We start from the raw sequence: 6,484 nt of genomic DNA, 5'->3' as shown, positions 1-6,484 counted from the left end.
AGGCAGAAACCCATGCCTAGGGTCCTGGAGCCCAGTGGCGGTTCTAAAGTCTGTGAGAGCCGCTGTTGCCCTGGATGAAATGAGAAAAAAGGTGAAAAAATGGCAAAGTGTCAAGGGAGCTAGGCAGAAACCCATGCCTAGGGTCCTGGAGCCCAGGGGCCGCGGGAAAGTCTGTGGAGAGCCGCTGTGTCCCTGGATGAAATGAGAAAAAGGGTGAAAAAATGGCAAAGTGTCAAGGGAAAAATTCAGAAACCCGTGCCTAGGGTCCTGGAGCCCAGGGGCGGCTGTAAAGTCTGTGGAGAGCCGCTGTGTCCCTGGATGAAATGAGAAAAAGGGTGGAAAAATGGCAAAGTGTCAAGGGAGCTAGGCAGAAACCCATGCCTAGGGTCCTGGAGCCCAGGGGCCGCGGGAAAGTCTGTGGAGAGCCGCTGTTGCCCTGGATGAAATGAGAAAAAGGGTGAAAAAATGGCAAAGTGTCAAGGGAGCTAGGCAGAAACCCATGCCTAGGGTCCTGGAGCCCAGGGGCCGCGGGAAAGTCTGTGGAGAGCCGCTGTGTCCCTGGATGAAATGAGAAAAAAGGTGAAAGAGTAACAAAGTGTCAAGGGAGAAATTCAGAAACCCAGGCCGAGCTGCCTGGAGCCCAGGGGCGGCTGCAAAGTCTGTGGAGAGCCGCTGTGTCCCTGGATGAAATGAGAAAAAAGGTGAAAAAATGGCAAAGTGTCAAGGGAGAAATTCAGAAACCCAGGCCGAGCTGCCTGGAGCCCAGGGGCGGCTGCAAAGTCTGTGGAGAGCCGCTGTGTCCCTGGATGAAATGAGAAAAAAGGTGAAAAAATGGCAAAGTGTCAAGGGAGCTAGGCAGAAACCCATGCCTAGGGTCCTGGAGCCCAGGGGCGGTTCTAAAGTCTGTGAGAGCCGCTGTGTCCCTGGATGAAATGAGAAAAAAGGTGAAAAAATGGCAAAGTGTCAAGGGAGCTCGGCAGAAACCCATGCCGAGCTGCCTGGAGCCCAGGGGCGGCTGCAAAGTCTGTGGAGAGCCGCTGTGTCCCTGGATGAAATGAGAAAAAAGGTGAAAAAATGGCAAAGTGTCAAGGGAGAAATTCAGAAACCCAGGCCGAGCTGCCTGGAGCCCAGGGGCGGCTGTAAAGTCTGTGGAGTGCCGCTGTGTCCCTGGATGAAATGAGAAAAAGGGTGAAAAAATGGCAAAGTGTCAAGGGAGAAATTCAGAAACCCAGGCCGAGCTGCCTGGAGCCCAGGGGCGGCTGCAAAGTCTGTGGAGTGCCGCTGTGTCCCTGGATGAAATGAGAAAAAGGGTGGAAAAATGGCAAAGTGTCAAGGGAGAAATTCAGAAACCCAGGCCGAGCTGCCTGGAGCCCAGGGGCGGCTGCAAAGTCTGTGGAGAGCCGCTGTGTCCCTGGATGAAATGAGAAAAAAGGTGAAAAAATGGCAAAGTGTCAAGGGAGAAATTCAGAAACCCAGGCCGAGCTGCCTGGAGCCCAGGGGCGGCTGCAAAGTCTGTGGAGAGCCGCTGTGTCCCTGGATGAAATGAGAAAAAAGGTGAAAAAATGGCAAAGTGTCAAGGGAGAAATTCAGAAACTCAGGCCGAGCTGCCTGGAGCCCAGGGGCGGCTGTAAAGTCTGTGGAGTGCCGCTGTGTCCCTGGATGAAATGAGAAAAAAGGTGAAAAAATGGCAAAGTGTCAAGGGAGAAATTCAGAAACCCATGCCTAGGGTCCTGGAGCCCAGGGGCCGCGGGAAAGTCTGTGGAGAGCCGCTGTGTCCCTGGATGAAATGAGAAAAAAGGTGAAAAAATGGCAAAGTGTCAAGGGAGCTAGGCAGAAACCCATGCCTAGGGTCCTGGAGCCCAGTGGCGGTTCTAAAGTCTGTGAGAGCCGCTGTTGCCCTGGATGAAATGAGAAAAAAGGTGAAAAAATGGCAAAGTGTCAAGGGAGCTAGGCAGAAACCCATGCCTAGGGTCCTGGAGCCCAGGGGCCGCGGGAAAGTCTGTGGAGAGCCGCTGTGTCCCTGGATGAAATGAGAAAAAGGGTGAAAAAATGGCAAAGTGTCAAGGGAAAAATTCAGAAACCCGTGCCTAGGGTCCTGGAGCCCAGGGGCGGCTGTAAAGTCTGTGGAGAGCCGCTGTGTCCCTGGATGAAATGAGAAAAAGGGTGGAAAAATGGCAAAGTGTCAAGGGAGCTAGGCAGAAACCCATGCCTAGGGTCCTGGAGCCCAGGGGCCGCGGGAAAGTCTGTGGAGAGCCGCTGTTGCCCTGGATGAAATGAGAAAAAGGGTGAAAAAATGGCAAAGTGTCAAGGGAGCTAGGCAGAAACCCATGCCTAGGGTCCTGGAGCCCAGGGGCCGCGGGAAAGTCTGTGGAGAGCCGCTGTGTCCCTGGATGAAATGAGAAAAAAGGTGAAAGAGTAACAAAGTGTCAAGGGAGAAATTCAGAAACCCAGGCCGAGCTGCCTGGAGCCCAGGGGCGGCTGCAAAGTCTGTGGAGAGCCGCTGTGTCCCTGGATGAAATGAGAAAAAAGGTGAAAAAATGGCAAAGTGTCAAGGGAGAAATTCAGAAACCCAGGCCGAGCTGCCTGGAGCCCAGGGGCGGCTGCAAAGTCTGTGGAGAGCCGCTGTGTCCCTGGATGAAATGAGAAAAAAGGTGAAAAAATGGCAAAGTGTCAAGGGAGAAATTCAGAAACCCAGGCCGAGCTGCCTGGAGCCCAGGGGCGGCTGCAAAGTCTGTGGAGAGCCGCTGTGTCCCTGGATGAAATGAGAAAAAAGGTGAAAAAATGGCAAAGTGTCAAGGGAGAAATTCAGAAACCCAGGCCGAGCTGCCTGGAGCCCGGGGGCGGCTGCAAAGTCTGTGGAGAGCCGCTGTGTCCCTGGATGAAATGAGAAAAAAGGTGAAAAAATGGCAAAGTGTCAAGGGAGCTAGGCAGAAACCCATGCCTAGGGTCCTGGAGCCCAGGGGCCGCGGGAAAGTCTGTGGAGTGCCGCTGTGTCCCTGGATGAAATGAGAAAAAGGGTGAAAAAATGGCAAAGTGTCAAGGGAGAAATTCAGAAACTCAGGCCGAGCTGCCTGGAGCCCAGGGGCGGCTGCAAAGTCTGTGGAGTGCCGCTGTGTCCCTGGATGAAATGAGAAAAAGGGTGGAAAAATGGCAAAGTGTCAAGGGAGAAATTCAGAAACCCAGGCCGAGCTGCCTGGAGCCCAGGGGCGGCTGTAAAGTCTGTGGAGTGCCGCTGTGTCCCTGGATGAAATGAGAAAAAGGGTGAAAAAATGGCAAAGTGTCAAGGGAGAAATTCAGAAACTCAGGCCGAGCTGCCTGGAGCCCAGGGGCGGCTGCAAAGTCTGTGGAGTGCCGCTGTGTCCCTGGATGAAATGAGAAAAAGGGTGGAAAAATGGCAAAGTGTCAAGGGAGAAATTCAGAAACCCAGGCCGAGCTGCCTGGAGCCCAGGGGCGGCTGCAAAGTCTGTGGAGAGCCGCTGTGTCCCTGGATGAAATGAGAAAAAAGGTGAAAAAATGGCAAAGTGTCAAGGGAGAAATTCAGAAACCCAGGCCGAGCTGCCTGGAGCCTCAAAGCGGATAGAAATAGCGTGGAGAGCCGCTGTTAAGCCAGACGCCCTCTGGCGGACACAGGCAGGAGTTGCAGTAAATGCATTGAAGTCAATGGGCGAGAGTAAGCCATGCCTTGCGTCCTGGAGCCCAGGGGCGGTTCTAAAGTCTGTGAGAGCCGCTGTGTCCCTGGATGAAATGAGAAAAAGGGTGAAAAAATGGCAAAGTGTCAAGGGAGCTAGGCAGAAACCCATGCCTAGGGTCCTGGAGCCCAGGGGCGGCTGCAAAGTCTGTGGAGAGCCGCTGTTGCCCTGGATGAAATGAGAAAAAGGGTGAAAAAATGGCAAAGTGTCAAGGGAGCTAGGCAGAAACCCATGCCTAGGGTCCTGGAGCCCAGGGGCGGTTCTAAAGCCTGTGAGAGCCGCTGTTGCCCTGGATGAAATGAGAAAAAAGGTGAAAAAATGGCAAAGTGTCAAGGGAGAAATTCAGAAACCCATGCCGAGCGTCCTGGAGCCCAGGGGCCGCGGGAAAGTCTGTGGAGAGCCGCTGTGTCCCTGGATGAAATGAGAAAAAAGGTGAAAAAGTAACAAAGTGTCAAGGGAGAAATTCAGAAACCCAGGCCGAGCTGCCTGGAGCCTCAAAGCGGATAGAAATAGCGTGGAGAGCCGCTGTTAAGCCAGACGCCCTCTGGCGGACACAGGCAGGAGTTGCAGTAAATGCATTGAAGTCAATGGGCGAGAGTACCCAATGCGCCAAAAAAGTGCTGAAAATATGACAAAGTGTCAAATGAATGGGAGTCAATGGGCGAGAGTACCCAATGCGCCAAAAAAGTGCTGAAAATATGACAAAGTGTCAAATGAATGGGAGTCAATGGGCGAGAGTACCCAATGCACAAAAAAAGTGCTGAAAATATGACAAAGTGTCAAATGAATGGGAGTCAATGGGCGAGAGTACCCAATGCACAAAAAAAAGTGCTGAAAAAGTCCACACGAGCCTAGTCAGAAATGCAGGCCGAGGCGGCTGGAGCCCCAAAGCGGCTATAAAAAGCGTGGAGAGCCGCTGTCGCCCTGGAGAAACGGAGAAAAAGTGCTGAAAAAAGGCCCACGTCCTAACGGACCTAGGCGGAAGTGCAGGCGAGGCGGCAGGAGTCTGAAAACCGCTATAAAAAGCGTGGAGAGCCGCTGTCGCCCCGGAGAAACGGAGAAAAAGTGCTGAAAAAAGGCCTAAATCCTAACGGACCTAGGCGGAAGTGCAGGCGAGGCGGCAGGAGTCTGAAAACGGCTATAAAATGCGTGGAGAGCCGCTGTCGCCCCGGAGAAACGGAGAAAAAGTGCTGAAAAAAGGCCTAAATCCTAACGGACCGAGGCGGAAGTGCAGGCGAGGCGGCAGGAGTCTGAAAACGGCTATAAAATGCGTGGAGAGCCGCTGTCGCCCCGGAGGAACGGAGAAAAAGTGCTGAAAAAAGGCCTAAATCCTAACGGACCGAGGCGGAAGTGCAGGCGAGGCGGCAGGAGTCTGAAAACGGCTATAAAATGCGTGGAGAGCCGCTGTCGCCCCGGAGGAACGGAGAAAAAGTGCTGAAAAAAGGCCTAAATCCTAACGGACCGAGGCGGAAGTGCAGGCGAGGCGGCAGGAGTCTGAAAACGGCTATAAAATGCGTGGAGAGCCGCTGTCGCCCCGGAGGAACGGAGAAAAAGTGCTGAAAAAAGGCCTAAATCCTAACGGACCGAGGCGGAAGTGCAGGCGAGGCGGCAGGAGTCTGAAAACGGCTATAAAATGCGTGGAGAGCCGCTGTCGCCCCGGAGGAACGGAGAAAAAGTGCTGAAAAAAGGCCTAAATCCTAACGGACCGAGGCGGAAGTGCAGGCGAGGCGGCAGGAGTCTGAAAGCGGCTATAAAACGCGTGGAGAGCCGCTCGGATGATTTTTCAAAGTGTCAAATGAATGGGAGTGAATGGGGCAGAGTACCCAATGTGTAAAAAAAGTGCTGAAAAAACGACAAAGTCCACACGAGCCTAGTCAGAAATGCAGTCCGAGGCGGCTGGAGCCCCAAAGCGGCTATAAAATGCATGGAGAGCCGCTCGGATGATTTTTCAAAGTGTCAAATGAATGGGAGTGAATGGGGCGGAGTACCCAATGCGCGAAAAAAGTGCTGAAAAAACGACAAAGTCCACACGAGCCTAGTCAGAAATGCAGTCCGAGGCGGCTGGAGCCCCAAAGCGGCTATAAAACGCGTGGAGAGCCGCTCGGATGATTTTTCAAAGTGTCAAATGAATGGGAGTGAATGGGGCAGAGTACCCAATGTGTAAAAAAAGTGCTGAAAAAACGACAAAGTCCACACGAGCCTAGTCAGAAATGCAGTCCGAGGCGGCTGGAGCCCCAAAGCGGCTATAAAATGCATGGAGAGCCGCTCGGATGATTTTTCAAAGTGTCAAATGAATGGGAGTGAATGGGGCGGAGTACCCAATGCGCGAAAAAAGTGCTGAAAAAACGACAAAGTCCACACGAGCCTAGTCAGAAATGCAGTCCGAGGCGGCTGGAGCCCCAAAGCGGCTATAAAACGCGTGGAGAGCCGCTCGGATGATTTTTCAAAGTGTCAAATGAATGGGAGTGAATGGGGCAGAGTACCCAATGTGTAAAAAAAGTGCTGAAAAAACGACAAAGTCCACACGAGCCTAGTCAGAAATGCAGTCCGAGGCGGCTGGAGCCCCAAAGCGGCTATAAAATGCGTGGAGAGCCGCTCGGATGATTTTTCAAAGTGTCAAATGAATGGGAGTGAATGGGGCGGAGTACCCAATGCGCGAAAAAAGTGCTGAAAAAACGACAAAGTCCACACGAGCCTAGTCAGAAATGAAGGCCGAGGCGGCTGGAGCCCCAAAGCGGCTATAAAATGCGTGGAGAGCCGCTCGGATGATTTTTCTAAGTGTCAAATGAATGGGA

Source organism: Dunckerocampus dactyliophorus, unplaced genomic scaffold (assembly GCF_027744805.1).
Source record: "Dunckerocampus dactyliophorus isolate RoL2022-P2 unplaced genomic scaffold, RoL_Ddac_1.1 HiC_scaffold_24, whole genome shotgun sequence".
Taxonomy (NCBI): domain Eukaryota; kingdom Metazoa; phylum Chordata; class Actinopteri; order Syngnathiformes; family Syngnathidae; genus Dunckerocampus; species Dunckerocampus dactyliophorus.
Note: the sequence above shows the minus strand (reverse complement) of the source record.